The sequence below is a fragment of the Mercenaria mercenaria genome, chromosome 7, assembly GCF_021730395.1.
Source record: "Mercenaria mercenaria strain notata chromosome 7, MADL_Memer_1, whole genome shotgun sequence".
NCBI lineage: Eukaryota > Metazoa > Mollusca > Bivalvia > Venerida > Veneridae > Mercenaria > Mercenaria mercenaria.
Window position 1 is genome coordinate 63,074,163 of NC_069367.1, and position 18,063 is coordinate 63,092,225.

Genomic DNA, 18,063 nt, shown 5'->3' on the forward strand with positions numbered 1-18,063 from the left:
ATCCTATAAAAGTTGTTGATTTCGTATGAACTCTGAATCTTATATTTACATTGTGTTTCGTTTCCATTCGTAAACAAGGTTTCACTAAAAACTGAACATACATTGTTGTATTAAACACTCAGCTTCCCGGACATTCTGTTCACTTGACAAAACAACTAAGACAATTTAACGAATGTTCTCACTGACTATACGTGGACGTCGTCAAAACAGCGGAACGTAATCACAACTCTGCGTTATCGTAACTTTGGCGCCTTTCCTTTTGCGGTTCATACAAACTGAACAGCATAATTTTCAATAGAACAAATGGGGAGGGTGTAAATATTATGATATGACATAGAGGCTTAGTTTTTACCCGAAATAACCCAGTTTCAAATACGACTACAAACATTAGGCGTATTCAGGTAAAAATGTGACCTCTTGGGTATTGACAATATTTTTCTATGATTTGGCACTGTGATTCGATCTAACTTGTTATTATGACACACCTTCTTAATATAGTCCAAGACTTTCTAAAGACAAACTCTCCGACCAAGTTTCATCAAGATTGGAATAATTGTGACCTGTAGAGTGTTAACAATAAGATTGATCATAATGCCTCATTTTGAGCACTTTGTGATCAGGTGAGCTAATAAAAGGACAACCTTGACCAATTCTTTTACGAATCTAAGAATCAAATCTATAAATTAACCCGTCATTGAAATTTCCTGATGAAAGATACTCTTTAATGTCGAACACTTCTGCTATAGGCATACGACAAATTTGAACGAAAAACCTTCAACTCAAAAAATATCATTGCGGACAAGGTGAATTAACAGTAGGCTGAAATGTTCGATTTTTATCATGGATTTAGAGATTCACCAGTCTGTGATATAGGCCTAGTAGACACTGGTGTTGTGTTTATTTTAACGTCACACACCGACACGATTATAGTCATATTGCGATATTTCTGCTTTTGACTGTCGAGGAAGACCGCTGGTGCTTCTTTGTACATTATCGCCGGCGCAGGCGGGCACTGGGTAGACACATCGACCTTCCGTAAGCCAGCTTAACAACTTCCTCACATGAAAGAATTCTACACGCCAAGCGAGACTTCAAACCCAGAGGTCAGCGTTGAAGGACAACTGATTCAATCAGCGAAATTAACCACTCGGCCATGGATACCTCCAATTTAAACTGATGATTACTTGATAAAAGGAACGCTTTGTTAACATTTAGTTTGAATTTATCGTCCGAAATCGATTTTGCTAAGAGTAGCCTATTTTCAGATTTTTGAACCATAAAATTTCAAAACAGAAACTCCGACTTTAGTGGCTGGTTTCGTTCCCAGAGGAAATAATGGTGAGCAAATCTAACATTTTTCAAGATAGGTCTTAGCTTCAAAAATCAAAGTAAATCCCAGACCTAACCTATGAGACCTTTATCGTGTATATATCTAGATTCTATATACGGAACTTGCAAAACTTTAAAACAAAGAATGAATTGTTATGCAAACAATAATAAAAAGTTACCTCTTGCAAATGAACTCGAAGAAACAGTAGATGATACTGCTTGGCCCGAAGGCATTCATTCAGCCATCAGTAGATCTACTACAACTGGTCAGTTATGTTTGATATGTCCACTGAAAAGAAAATATAACGCACAATTACAGTATTCGAAAAGCGTCTATTTTTGCTGCATGATGACGTCACAGTACTTAAAACAAGAGTGATACAAAACCGCGCCAAAATTCATCATCGCTAAATCGCGGAGGACAGAGAGGTCCAGTGGTAACAGTATTTGACCATGAAACCAAGGGTCGTGAGTTTGAGCCCCCACTCCTCCAACTAAAAATTACTAACATTCGGATATGTTTCCCGTGTTCGGGTGCTTTACCTAGCATGCTAAAGAATCAGGGAAGCTTCTGGAATTGGAACGTCTTCTGCATCTTGCACTGTCCTCCAACAGTCTTCGGAAGAAGTCACCCATATGGATTACTGGTGGTGACTATAAATATGCTTACAAACAAACAAACATCATCGCAAATAGTCAGCCTATACACCGAAACCGTAAGTTATGTACTAACACTAACGAGGGTCTTCGCATATGTATAAAGTTCATACATAGGGTAGGCCTACATCGAACCAGGAACTAGTTCAAATCGAAGTGTTTGTTCGTTTCAGAATCGGCTAGGGCTTTCACATATACGCCGAATATTGATCACATTCTCGTCAGAGAGGAATTTGGAGAATACCATAAGCTTGTTTAGAATTGCTTGAGGATTTTTGCATTATCAAGGATAGAAATCGACAAACTTATCGGTTTTGGTGTATGAATCATACGAAACGGCACATTAGTCATAATGCAAGCTGAGTTAAGCTGGTTAGGAGATCGAATATCGCAGATCGACATTTAGTTTTGACACCTTTCAGGTCGAAGAATCTAGCTCGGTCTACTTTGAAAGTTGATCTACAGCCTGAACATACATTGAATGTTGATCTACGAAGTGTCGATCTACGATCTTGATTGTTTTGAATGTCAATCTACGACCTTGACATTTTTCAAATGGCGATTTACAACCTAGACTTTCTTGAATGTTGGTATTTGATTGCAGACCCGTTTAAATGTTGATAGATCTACGACCCGAATAATTTCGTGTCGATCTACGAGTACAGACCCGGGTCTACATTGAATGTCGATCTACATCCTGCGCAATTTTGAGAACAAAGCATTGATCTACGATTGTCGATCTCAAAGCCAAACCTCATACAATTCATACTGCATTCTGTTTTTTAGGGTTCCGTTTCGATTCGAATTCGGTGTATATTGGAAATGGCCTACATACATGAAACCGAAACGAAAACATGCACAAATTGAATTTCCACTATTTTATCCAATTAAACGTAATATTATATCCAATGCAAGGGACTGTATGTAGTTAATATCAACTGATAATTTTCTATCACACGATATGGAAGTTCTCTATCAACTGATTATTTTCTATCACACGATACGGAAGTTCTCTATCAACTGTTTATTTTCTATCACACGATACGGAAGTGCTCTTGAGGTCTTTTTACTTCTTGTATTTTCAACATTCATTCTTATCTGCCACATGAAAATCATTTTATCTAACCGATTACCACTGTATTTTCTCTATCTAAACATTTTTGTAATCTAAAAGTATACACGTACAAGAACTAAGACTTCCGGGTCGATCTACATGTAAAATTGCCTTTTTAGTCGTAAAACACACTTATGCTCCTGATGTATTCACAAGCAACATTACAAATATATATAATCTGTAATTGGTTAAAATATGGCAAATCTCACTGAAACCTTTAAACATTATTTATCACATTTATAAGTTGTGAATGTCAATTATCTTGTATAGATAGATAACATTACATGTGCATATTTTATATTTAAACTTTGAATGCCTTTGTATTGATTTTAAAGTGAATATAATAGCTGTTAAAAATATGTACTAGTGGGGCGTAGCTTTGAAACATGTAGTCGCTGGGAAAACCACACGCCAACGACGCAAGGAGGCCTGATAATTGTTTCCCGAGCAAAACGAGAAAATCTTATCTTCACAAAGAGCATTTAAAAAATAATTGCTGTAACTCTTTCAAATCTGAATGCAAAAAACACCGGCGTACAGGAATACACCTAGCTGTATCACTGATAACACATTGGCGTACACGAGTAACTGATAACACACGGGCGTACACGAGTACACCTAGCTATATCACTGATAACACATGGGCGTAAACAAGTTACTGATAACGCACGGGCGTACATGAGTAACTGATAACGCACGGGCGTACACGAGTACAACTAGCTATATCATTGATAACACATGGGCGTACACGATTAGCTTATAACACACAGGCGTACACGAGTACACCTAGCCATATCACTGTAAACACACGGGCGTACACGAGTAACTGATTACACACGGGCGTTCACGAGTACACCCGGCTATATCACTGATAATACACGGGCGTACACGAGTAACTAATAACACACAAGCGTACACGAATACACCTAGCTATATCACTGATAACACACGGGCGTACAGGAGAATACCTAGCTATATCACTGAAAACACACAGTTGTACAGGGGTACACCTAGTTATATCACTGATAACACACGGGCGTAAGGTAGTATACCTAGCTATATCACTGATAACACATAAGCGCACAGGAGTACACCTAGCTATATCACTGATAACAAACGGGCGTACAGGAGTATACCTGGCTAAATCAATGATAACAAACGCGCGTACAGTAGACCTAGCTATATCTCTGATAAACTCGAGTACACCTAGCTATATCACTGATAACACACGGGCGTAAGGTAGAATACCTAGCTTCACCACTGAAAAAAACGGGCGTACAGGAGTACACCTAGCCATATCACTGATAACACACTAACGTAAGGTAAAATACCGGGCTTCACCACTGACAACAAACGGGCGTACAGGAGTACACCTACCTATATCACTCAGACACTGATAACTAACGCGCGAACAATAAACCTAGCTATATCTCTGATAAAACTATCTTTATCACTGATAAGACACGGGCGTACAGTAGACCTAGCTTTATCTCTGATAAAACACGGACGTACAGGAGTACACCTATCTATATCACTAATAACGCACGGGCGTAAGGTAGTATACCAGCTTCACCACTAATAACAAACAGGCGTTCAAGAGTATACCTAGCTATATCACTGATAACAAACAGGCGTACAGGAATACACCAGGCTATATCACTGATAACACACGGGCGTACTGTAGACCTAGCTATATCTCTGATAAAACACGGACATACAGGAGTACACCTGTTTATATCACTAATAACACACGTGCGTAAGGTAGTATACCAAGCTTCACCACTAATTACAAACGGGCGTTCAGGAGTATACCTAGCTATATCACTGATAACAAACAGGCGTACAGCAGACCTAGCTATATCTCTGATTAAACACGGGTGTACAGGAGTACACCTAGCTATATCACCGATAACACACAGGAGTACAAGAGTATACCTAGCTATATCACTGATAACACACGGGCGTACAGGAGTACACCTAGCTATATAACTGATAACACACGGGCGTATAGGAGTACACCTAGCTATATCACTGATAACACACGGGCGTAAGGTAGTATACCTAGCATCACGACTGATAACACACGAGCGTACAGTAGACCTAGCTATATCTCTGATAAAACACGGGCGTACAGGAGTACACCTAGCTATATCTCTGATAACACACAGGCGTAAGGTAGTATACCTAGCTTCACCACTGATAACACACGGGTGTACAGCAGACCTAGCTATATCTCTGATAAAACACGGGCGTACAGGAGTACACCTAGCTATATCACTGATAACACACGGGGGTACAGGAGTACACCTAGCTATATCACTGATAACACACAGGCGTATAGGAGTACACCTAGCTATATAACTGATAACACACGGGCGTAAGGCAGTATACCTAGCTTCACCACTGATAACACACGAGCGTACAGTAGACCTAGCTATATCTCTGATAAAACACGGGCGTACAGGAGTACATCTAGCTTCACCACTGATAACACACGGGCGTACAGCAGACCTAGCTATATCTCTGATAAAACACGGGCGTACAGGAGTACACCTAGCTATATCACTGATAACACACGGGGATACAGGAGTACACCTAGCGATACCACTGATAGCGCACGGGCGTACAGCAGACCTAGCTATATCACTGATAACACACGGGCAGACAGGAGTACACCTAGCTACATCTCTGATAAAACAAGGGCTAACAGGAGTACACCTAGCTATATCACTGATAACACACGGGCGTACAGGAGTACATCTAGCTATATCACTGATAACACACAGGCGCACAGGAGTACACCTATCTATATAATTGATAACACACCTGCTATATCATTGATAACACACCTGCGTACAGCTATATCACTGATAACACACGGGCGTAAGGTAGTATACCTAACTTCACCACTGATAACACACGGGCGTACAGTAGTATACAATCCTATCTACGCCACTACTAACACATAAGCGTATAGGAGTACATCTAGCTTCATCAATGATAACAAACGAGCGTACAGTACTATACCACAGTATCAACACGTGCGTAAAGGGGTATACCTAATTGCACCATTGATAGCACACGTTACAGTACTATACCATACCACAAGAGGTAGTGGAGTATACCTGGCAACGCCACTGCTAGCACATGGGCATATAGAAGTACACCTTTTACCTAGCTACACCAGTGATAACAAATGGGCGTACAGTACTATATGATAGTACCAATGCCACTGATAAAACACGGGGTACAGAAGTATACATAGCTACCTCACTGATAACATACGGGTACTGCTCGTTTAATGGGTCAACAGTGTTGTTGTACTTATAAAATAGACTGGCTCGGTTTATAGGTTGGTCAGGGCTACGGATATGCGATATGTATTTAGTTTGTCATTTTTTTTGAGCATGGATCCCCTTCAGTTAGGAACCTAGTTACGTATTATGAGGTTATTTGCCGAGTCCATATATGGGTTATTACTGCTGTGTATGAGTCAAAATGAATTCAGTATTGTATTCAACACTGTTAAAGAACCTCTTTATTTCGCACCATAAAATGAAATAACGGCGGGGGGGGGGGGGGGGGGACACATCTAAACTGACAAACAATAACACACATTAATAAATTATAAAAGATCTACAAAAAATGACACTTACTTCCATTGGCAAAAATATCGGAAAAAACTTTTCTTGAATTTTTTAAACAAAACCATAATCATCAGATAGCAAATGTTCTAACTAAGAAGCTGAGTGCTCACACTTCCATGTTTCGTTCAAAAATAAGAAAGTTATCACATTTTTTACTGCAGCTGCTATATACAGGGGAAGTAATTCCAAATGACTATTCATAAGAAATGGGAATAGTTGTCCCGTCAAATATGAACAAAAATATGGAGTCTAATATAAAAAATAGGGAGTTTGTGGACTGTACATTTCGGATATTGCTATATAAAATACTTATGAAAATGTGGATCCATTTTAAATTACCCAATACAATACTGGTTTCTATTGAATTGTCACGTGATAGAAGAACGAGGTGTTAAAGTCGGATGGGTAGACCAAAAATGTTCTGTCTGACACCACATAATTCACAGGGAAGGTTCTTACTGACACCAACTTTTGAAGATTAGATGTTCTGTCTGACACCAGCATTTGATCATACTTTTTTTGCCTTTATTTCGCTCGGTTTGCAGTATTTTATCGAATTTACGCATGTTTTCGGGTATAACGGGTCGTTAAATTCATTTTTCTAATAAGGGTTTAGGTTATAGTGTAGAATTCACCGTAATTCGGTCGAAAATGTGCCTTCGTGGTGTTGTTGAAAGTAGTATACATAAAAAAATACTTACCTTTTTACTTTTGGCAATTTTGCGTGTAAAATGGGGGCTTATTTCATTCGCAGAATGTATTTTCAGTAAAATAAGACGCGTTTCAGGTTAAATATCGCGTGTATATGGCAAATGATGAGAGAAAACGAAAGATGGGTCGTTTACTGCGCGACGCCGTCAACAACGCGATTCGAGAAAGGGTCAGTGGCTTCAATCTGGCGGCGTTCCACCACAAATCTGTCTACACCACCTTTTCTTTTCATAGTTTGACGGCTGATTATTTGTAGTTTACTATATATATATGGGTTTCTATGGGTTGAAGTTCTAAAAAGTATAGTACATGGATCTAAACTATGGCGAATTTACACTAGAACCCTGGTATAAAACCTTTACAGTTCAAGACGACATTCAGCACGATTTTAGGTGTCATGACAATAAATGTGTAGAGAAAGTAAAATCCCGAATGATTTAACGGCTGTGCACCTCGGAGTGGGGTAGGAGGAGTCATATTTTTATAGGATTGTCAGAGTCAATATTCAACAAGCTCTGAAAGACCTATTCATATATTGTTGACCTATTCATATTCTGTCAATGTTTTAGTATCTAGATATATATGATATATGAACACCATGAGAAAACCAACATAATGGCTTTGCGACCAGCATGGATCCAGACCAGCCTGCGCATCCGCGCAGTCTTGTCAGAATCCATGCTGTTCGCTAACAGTTTCTCTAATTGCAATAGGCTTTGAAAGCGAACAACATGGATCCTAACAAGACTGCGCGTTTGCGCATGCTGGTCTGGATTCATGCTGGTCGCAAAGCCACTTATAATGTTTGTTTTCTCATGGCGCGGCTCATATAGAAGTAGAACATATATTTTGAGGGGGTCTCATGCGTCATTTTGATTCATTGTGCTGTTGGTGGAATCCAGACATTTGAATTGAAAAGACTGGCTGGCAGATAGGTTGCTATTTACAGTAATGGGGACCCAATATTTAAAAAATCTTATAGTCCAAAGGTCGTGTACAGAAAATTTAAAGACATTCTCTCCTCCAGAACTTACTCTTTGGTACGCTTTCAAAAAATCGAAAATGAATGTACTATCGTATTGCATACATGTCCTTGATACATTAAAACAACTTGCTTGAATTGAAGCTGGCAATATTCATATAGACACCTTAGTTAAAATGTTAAGTTATTGCCAATTTTTAATATTACAAATCATCTGCAGGCCCGTCGGAAGTATTGTAAAGTTGCGGGTGCTAATTATATAGCGGTCGATATGCTAATTCAACCGTTTTCGTATAATTTCTGTATATATCTATATATTTCACACATTAATAGCAATTAACATTTCAGGTTAAGGGAAGAATAATGGACAACAGACGGAAGTACAGGTGTTATTATTGTGATGAAAGCTTTGATGTATTCAAAGTTACAATAGATCATTTAGTGCAAAATCACCCATCATACTGTATCAGATATCGAGAAATTGAACTGAATCCTGAAAATGGTTGAAATTAAAAGGTTTTATACCAGTATAAATTGAAACTATTGATCCTTTCTCGAATCGCGTTGTCGGCGGCGTCGCGCAGTAAACGACCCATCTTTCGTTTTCTTTCATCATTTGCCATATACACGCGATATTTAACCTGAAACGCGTCTTATTTTACTGAAAATACATTCTACGAATGAAATAAGCCCCCATTTTACACGCAAAAGTGCCAAAAATAAAAAAGTATTTTTTTATGTATACTACTTTCAACAACACCACGAAGGCACATTTTCGACCGAATTACGGTGAATTTCTACACTATAACCTAAACCCTTATTAGAAAAATGAATTTAACGACCCGTTATACCCGAAAACATGCGTAAATTCGATAAAATACTTCAAACCGAGCGAAATAAAGGCAAAAAAAGTATGATCAAATGCTGGTGTCAGACAGAACAGCTAATCTTCAAAAGTTGGTGTCAGTAAGAACCTTCCCTGTGAATTATGTGGTGTCAGACAGAACATTTTTGGTCTACCCATCCGACTTTAACACCTCGTATTTTCGAAAGTAATGGAGATTTCGCCGGGATATTTGGCAGACAAAGAGAGAGAATGTTTGGCTTTCTATTGAGGGTAATGCCAAGCTTGTTGCTTCAGAAATGAGAAAAATTCCTCGGTTCAATATCCAAAACAATGAAATTCTGGCCGTGGATTAGCCATCTGTATGATTATTTGGTGGTCTTTTTAATTCAGAAAACATTCCTTTAGATGCCTCTTTCTATCCTTGAAACCTGGTAAGAGTCTGCTTTTCATTGATTCACATTGTGTAAAGAAAAAATTGAAAATACTTACTTCTAATCGACAACAAACTCCGCAGAGTGTCGCGTTATCCGATCTGGTGTCATGTTATCTGGTGGTGTCGCGCTATCACGTTATAGGGTGTGGTTACACGGGCGTACAGGGTTATACGTAGCTAGCTAGTTACGCGGGCGTACAGGATTATACGTAGCTACACCACAAAATATACACGGACATATCGAGGGTTTAGCGCAAGACTATCGTATCTTGTTATCTATTTATATACAGTTACAATAGTCTTGCGCTAAGCCCTCGATATAGTGTTAACGCAAATGATAACATACGCGAGTATACATAGCTACGCTACTGATAAACGTTAAGTAAACGCCGGGAACAAGTGTAGATCGTACACAAATATACCTAGCTACGCCACTGAGCCTAACACTCACTATTTATTGATATTGTATGAAAAGATGATAGTATTTTATGGGGCGCCACGTAGCGTATTACATAATCAATGCCATTTATTGATAAGTAATCTGAACCGATTTTTACTTTTTAGTATGCAAATAATATTGGTGGATTACGGGTTTTGAGTTTGAACACAATTAGATATCTAAAATATATTTTCATGAATAGTTCCAAGTTGATTTCACATCAGTCGTGATCAGGGCATATAATATGCATGTGATGACAACACTGATACACATATATTGAACAAGTGTAAAGACACTGCTCAGTGAACAAAACAATGCAGCATACTGCTCACCTAAAAATAGTAGATCTACTATATATCATTACATGTTACTACTTCATGAAGTTACACATGTTCATCCAACTATGAGATCAGTGTATTTTATGGAGAATGAAATTATGTCAACTGAGACAAAATAATGCTAGTCTAATAAGTTTTGCCTTAGTTTTGCAATTCATAAGATTATCTAGTTTGAATGAACTAGGATGGTTAAAATAATATTTTAAAGTCACATTCAATAGATAAATGAACCGTCCGTGTCACAACTATGCACCGTTTTTTTAGGTTGGTGGAGACTACCCGCCGTGATTTACCGATATATAACCTACATATTATAAACACCAAATAAACAACAAAATTTGATTTTAACGCTTTCTTTAAATATTCAGAATTTCTGTCAAATAGTAATGAAAGAACATTCGATTTTAAATACTTCTTTAAAATACCCAGACTTTGCCGATTTAATAGAATATGTCTATTATTGTCCCGTTATTCGGCAAATTGTGAACAACATACATTGTAGAATTCTACTTCCTTGTGTAAAAACATATTGATAAACTGAAAAAATATGAAAACTACATACCTGTCATAATGTGTTTATTGTGTCTCTGACGTGGTCACGATAATTTCGGGAAATTGATAGGCCTATCGCGTTTCTTGTAAAATGTCAATATTTCCACTTTCGTTTTCGCCGTGCAATATACACTCTGTATAATTTACAGCATTTATCGGTTATACACCCTGGTAGCCGTGATTATATAACCTCAATAATGGACCAGTTTCAGCAGAGACGGAGAGATAGAGGGGTGAGAGAGACGGGGGTATTACATAGGTCGAAGAAAAATAATGCAGCACGTGCAGCATACAGGCCAATACTGTTTGTAAAATAACACTGTTTGAAGAAAACACGCAGCTTCGATAGAAATTTCAAAAGACGGTATTTTTTTAAGTATAAACAAAGGCGATTAATACGCTAAGATTCCGCTTTGATACAAGGATAGAAACTGTTGCAATAAAATTATGACCTTTGACGTCGTCTGGAAGTGGTAAACAATTGATTATGATTTTACGAAATTAATTCTAGTGGAATAAAAGATATGGAAATGACATGAATTTGTTCTATTTGATGTTTGACTCCTATATGTGACATTGACACGGGTAAGTTGTAAGGGTCATATACTCCGCGCGTCGTCTTGATGAGGTAAACGATTGACCCTAGTTTTATATATATATATAAACTTTCATATCGAACGGACTCAAGCTATTTTAACTTTAACCTGCAGTTGTAACTCTGACCTTGAACCTAGTAACATGGGTTGTGCGCTCTACACGTCGTCCTGATGATATTCAATTTACCGATCCTGTTCTGTCGTTTATTTCGCATGAACTCTAAAAGAAAACAACATTTTTATATCTAAATTAGATCTATATTAAATTTCCTTTCCAACATTATAAATTGCACACCTTTTGAGCATTAAAATCAGCTTCCCGGTCATTCTGTTCACTAGACGGAACAACTGCGACGTCGTCGCCAAACTGATAAAGTATATTTGAGCCGTACCATGAGAAAACCAACATAGTGCATTTGCGACCAGCATGAATCTAGAATCCAGGATCCAAACTGTTCACTTTCAAACCCTATTCCAATTAGAGAAACTGTTAGCGAATAGTATGGATCCTGACCAGACTGCGCGGATGCGCAGGCTGGTCTGGATCCATGCTAGTCGCAAATGCACTATGTTGGTTTTCTGATGGTGAGGCTCAATTTTGATCTCACTGCTTGATATTTCTAAGTAGACATAACTGATAGAATTTTATTTTTCTGTGATTGCATTATGTGATGTTTACTGTGATTGAATTCTGTGATGTTTAAATTACAAGACTTATTTCTTTTGTTTCTTTTTTAAGTTTTTTATTGTATATAGATCTTTCACTGTAAAATGGACATGTTTGCCAAATAAAACTATAGTATAGTATAGTATAGTATAGTATAGTATAGTATAGTATAGTATAGTATAACTATAGTATAGTATAGTATAGTATAGTATAGTATAGTATAGTATAGTATAGTATAGTATAGTATAGTGCAGTGCAGTGCAGGGTAGGGTAGGGTAGGGTAGGGTAGAGTAGAGTAGAGTAGAGTAGAGTATATAGTATAGTAGAGTAGAGTAGAGTAGAGTATATTCTAACATGACTCGATTTGATTTCCAGTTAAACAAAGAAAGAAATCAAGCTCTGTATATTCTGCGATAAACATGTCAGAATGAAAACAATCAAGCCCTTCTTCTGATTTATCGTCTAATTTACCACGGTTCATCGTTCAGATGCTTCAGTATTTAACCACTCGGGCTAACGCCCTCGTGGTTCAATTCCTACGCATCTGAACTCTGAACCATGATAAATTAGACGATAAACCACTCGAAGGCCTTGATTATTTGTTAAGTATAGTATAGTATAGTATAGTATAACGTTCTCCTTGACTATACGCGGACGTCGTCAAACAAGGGCATAATTATACTATACTATAACGTTCTCCTTGACTATACGCGGACGTCATCAAACAGTCAAAAAAATTTAATGGAAAAAAAACAGGGCGAATGTAAATATTTAAGAAATATTCTAATATGCTTGTCTCTGTTAAAACACTCTTACGCTAGAATGACGTCACGTTAACCCAATGGATTGGTTGGTGCTCGAGCTCGTAGGGCGAGGGTACCAGCGTATGCCGAGGGACTCTGAAGGTGTTATAACACGAAATGAACATGCGCTAACGCTTTTATAGCATAAAGCTCGAAAAAAAAACATTAAATGAATACATTCTCCGTCAACGTCATTAATTTCCATGAAATGTGCGGGAATATCTGAGTTGTTTTTTCACGTTGACTTCATTAAGTTCTTTTCTATTTGAATTGTCCGTTTTGGGGCCGTAATACGTTTACGCTTTGCCACGGAACGCGCATACATAAAAAGGTGTTTTAACAGCACTTGAGCGCAAGAATCTCTCTGTTAACACACGTTTTCTCCCTTGTTAAAACACCCCCGAAAAGTGACAAAACAGCAGTTTTATGCTAGAATCTAAAATGACGTCACATTAATGTGCGATGACGTCGATGTTTTTGTTGCGACCAAGACAGAGCGCTACTATATTTTATCTACTGTTTTAGATAAAGGACATATTATTAGAATCGAAATAATTAAAATCGTATTTTACTTAAATTAATGCACTCAAAATCGGTTAGACGTCGCCGAGCTACGCCCGCGTGAAATTATTCTGGGGACGTAAAACCTCTTCGTGTATTAATAACTTTAAAACACGGTTTTCCTATCCATTATTTCTCAAATGATAATACACTACTGTAATAAAGCTTTGACGTCGACGTTGTTCATAGTATACGAGACGTTGGTCAAATTGACTTGTTTATAATATTCTAGCATAAAACTGCTGTTCTTGTCACTTTTCGGGGGTGCTTTAACAGGAGAGAAAACGTGTGTTAACAGAGAGATTCTCGCGCTCGCGTGCTGTTTTTAAAACACCTTTTTATATATGCGCGTTCCGTTGCAAAGCGTAAACGTCATTCGACACTAGAACGGATAATTCAAAACGAAATGACGTCAACGTAAAAGACAACTCCCGCGCATTTCGTGGAAATTTAATGACGTTGAGTGACATTGTATTCATTTATCAGTTTTTACGCGTTTTATACTAGTAGAATAGCGTTAGCGCATGTTTATTTCGTGTTATAACATCTGCAGAGTCCCTCGGGATACGTTGGTACGCTGGCCCTAACGGGCTCGGGTACCAACCAATCCCTCGGGATTCTGCAGATGTTATAACACGAAAAAACAAGCGTTATCCCTACAGTAAAGAAAGTAGAATGTTTTATGTCTCAGCAGGAAATGCTAACATGCGATAAAAAGAATATTACATTTGTGACTTTTCACATTGAATTTATTAAACTCGTTGAATGAAATTGATATAATGCTCGGCAGAGTCTCGCATTTTGTTAAAGTCGTTTGATAAATTCAATAAGAAAAGACAGTTAACTCATTAATATCCTCTATTTAAAAGTATTTTTCAATGCACTGGTCGTGACCCAATGACCTATTAAGGTCTATTTAGGACAATGTTGATTAAAAGGTTTCATGACAAGAATAGTTCGACCTGTTCAGCTATTCCTAGAACCTGAGCTGACAAAAACTAAGATGCGTGTCATAAGACTGAACTGAGGGTATGTTAGTCGTCACTTATACTCTAATAATCGTTTATTTTCAGTTCAGCCATTTCCAGACAACGAAGGTTTAAGTTCCAAAATCAAATTCTTTAATCATATTTGGTTCCTTCTTACGGAATTAAAAAAAACCTGTAATATGAATAATTCAAAATGACAGATTGTTTATTTATTAATTTATTTTGTTATGTATTTATTTTTGAGTGGGGTTGGGAGGGCGGTTTTGGATTAATTGAAAAAAGTCTATTTTACATCTCCTATGTTTTGTAAAACGTTGTTCACTATCAAATGTCCTATTTCCGAAGGTTTGTTTTACTGCATTGTGTACTATTTGCTCCAACCAAAATCGAACGTTTCACTGGCTGTTTTATACAGTTACACGTGTTAAATTGCACATTTCTTCTGTTGGACATATCACACTTTAATAATATAGAAAAGAGGATATAGTTCAATGTAGGATTAAAGAATTAATAGAAAAGGGGTAACGTTACTAAATTACTAATAACTAACGAGAGGTAATGGTAAGCAGTTTTGGAGACTAACCAATATGTGAAGTGCGAGGCAAATACTTCCTAACCGCGTTTTCCGGAATACCTGAGATGTTTCGAGGACGAATCAAACGGTATGTACCATATAGTCTCATTTTTTTTTTTTTTTTTTTTTTGCAAAATGCCACATAGACCTCTTTAAGAGTAATGCGACGCCATGTCTATTAAAGATCTGTACTTAGGAAGCTTTGTAAAAAAAAAAAGAAAAAACCTGGACTGACGATGTTTTATTTTTTCCAGGATACAAATTTATTTGGCAAAAAATGACCCAAAGTGCACACATGGTGACAATCTCTTCTGTTATCTGCAACGACTTGAACTAAAACGTATGTATATATTTAAAGCCAGATGAGAAACGTGTCTCATAACATTTTACTTTTTTCGCTAATTTAAGCTCGACGACCGTTTTCGCTTTGAATGGCTCATCAGTATATGTGGCTCACAATGTAACGAATCTATGTTCACGCGACATTGGCTCAAATGTATTTAAAATCTCCTCTTGCAGCTGTTTTGAGAAAAAAGAAAAACAAATGAAAATGAACCGAGTTCTCCAAATGTTATACCCATGTTTTAGTTTGAATAGTTAATTTTTATTCACATAATTTTTTTAATTGCACGATAACTTCTCCACAACACTCCAGTTATTTAAGCGTATTAACAATCAACAACAACAACAACATTTATTCAGAGTGTTACATCGCCCTTGACTGACAACATAACTATACATGATTCAAGACAGAAACCATTTCGAATCAACAATTTGATTTTTTTATGCCTTTCACTACCCGCAGCTAATCTGTTTAAAAGAATGTGTATAACTGTAGTGAAAATGCATGCCGTTTTTTTTAGATAAATATTTATTTTAGACGGAAACCATTTGGAATTGGCAATTTGATTTTGTATATGTTTTTCACCCCACACAGTTAATCTGTTTAAAAGAACTCGGGAGTAGATATTTGATACAATGTTATTTAATGTTATACCACGGTAAGAGTCTTGCTTCCTTTGGATCCCCGCCTCAAGTTGAATATGAAAAGATTTGGAGACGGTCTGAAATACGGACGGGAAGCATAAAAATTAGAGAAATGTGAACCGACCCGATATGTTAGTTGGTAAAACAATTACGGTATTATGGTCAGGTCACTGGTGTATCCAAAACATTTCAAAATGGTACGATATAAAAACAAAAGTGCTGATATAGTAAAAACAAATTGATTTGGGTCCAAGTTTTCCCAATATTTTCCCCTCGGGAAAAAATAAACGAATGTAAACTATCTTACATCAAAAGCATATGTAATATGAATTAAGGCACTGCCTCAATCGGGAATCGATCAGACTTCAACTCATCCCTTTAACATTAAAAAAAACTGTCTACTAGGGTGTTTAATAACAGGCAAATTGTTGAGAAGCACAATGACAGACTTAAGGTGATCACAACAGCTCACACTGTGCTCAGGTGAGCTAAACATCATACAAACTTAAAAGTTACTAGATTGCAACTCACTGTTAACAAGACTTAACAGACACACATTAACAATCTATTTGCACCACGGCAGGTTAAGAGCTCAGTCTAGGGAGACATATTAGCCTTCTTGTGCAGGCTTGGTTTTTTCTATTTGTGTTACTTGTAATTCTGAAATTACTCGTAAAACAAATCCCAATTTTGCTTTTATATACACATCACAAAGACTTGCATTACACTTTAATTTATTGAATAAACTGTTCACATTTTTAAGTTTTATCTGTATAAAACATTTATAATGATCACAGATCACATAATTGTTTTATCCATACATGAAATATAGCTGAATGTGAATACAACTTTTAATAACAGTACTGGATGGCTTTTGTCGGCTTTGAAAAAAAGTATTGTCAAAAAAAAGGGAAAATGTGACTTGCTGTAATCTGTATTCTAAAATGTAAAATTTCTCTTACAACAAGAACAAATAAACAAGAGGGCCATGATGGCCCTGTATCGCTCACCTGGCATATTGACATAAGATCATCAAGATCAACATTCTGACCAAGTTACAATAAGATATGATCATAAATGTAGCCTCTAAAGAGTTAACTAGCTTTTCCTTTGATTTGACTTGGTGACTAGTTTTGCCCCCACATGCCCCAGATTCAAACTTGACTGAAAGATCATAAAGTTTTACATTCTGATTAAGTTTCATGAAGATGCAGTCATAAATGTGGCCTCTGGAGTTGTTAACAAGCTGTTCCTTTGATTTGACCTAGCGACCTAGTCTTTAATCCCACCTGACCTAGATTTAACTTGGCCTATAGATCATCAAGATTAAAATTCTGAAAAAAGTTTCATTAAGATATGGTCATAAATGGGGGCCACTACAGTGTTAACAAGCTTTTCCTTTGATTTGACCTGGTTACATGCACCTAGTTTTTGACCTAGACGCCCCAAATATCAAAATTGTCCAATATTTTATTGAGGGTAACTTTTTGACCAAGTTTCTTTAAAGATTGGGCCAAAATTGTGCCCTCTAGAGTGTTAACAAGCTTTTCCTTGATTTGACCTGGTGACCTATTTTTTGACCCACTTGACCCAGATTTGAATTGATCTATGGATCATTAATATTAACATTCTGACCAAGTTTCATGAAGATATAGTCTTAATGTGACCTCTACAGTGTTAACAAGTTTTTCCTTTTATTTGACTTGGTGATCTAGTTTTTGATTCAAGATGACCCAACATCAAATGTGTCCAAGATTTTATTGAGGGTAACACTCTGACCAAGTTTCATAAAGACTAAGTCAAAATTGTGACCTCTAGAGTGTTAACAGTCAAATTG

At 37.1% G+C, this 18,063-nt stretch overlaps 1 protein-coding gene across 2 annotated transcripts in view; it reads right to left on the reverse strand.

Annotated features, from left to right (window-relative positions):
- LOC123554061 (uncharacterized) overlaps window positions 1–11,173 on the reverse strand; it is a 38,165-nt gene extending 26,992 nt beyond the window's left edge. Inside the window, exons 1-2 of one of the 2 annotated variants that reach the window (XM_045343934.2) lie at window positions 11,060–11,173; window positions 1,509–1,618 (exon numbers count right to left, since the gene is read on the reverse strand). The gene's annotated coding sequence lies outside the window, so the exon portion shown is untranslated. Of the gene's footprint in view, window positions 1–1,508; window positions 1,619–3,171; window positions 3,330–11,059 lie in introns of those variants that run through there. The other variant, XM_045343935.2, reaches the window with a different exon arrangement.
- Window positions 11,174–18,063: the final 6,890 nt, after the last annotated feature.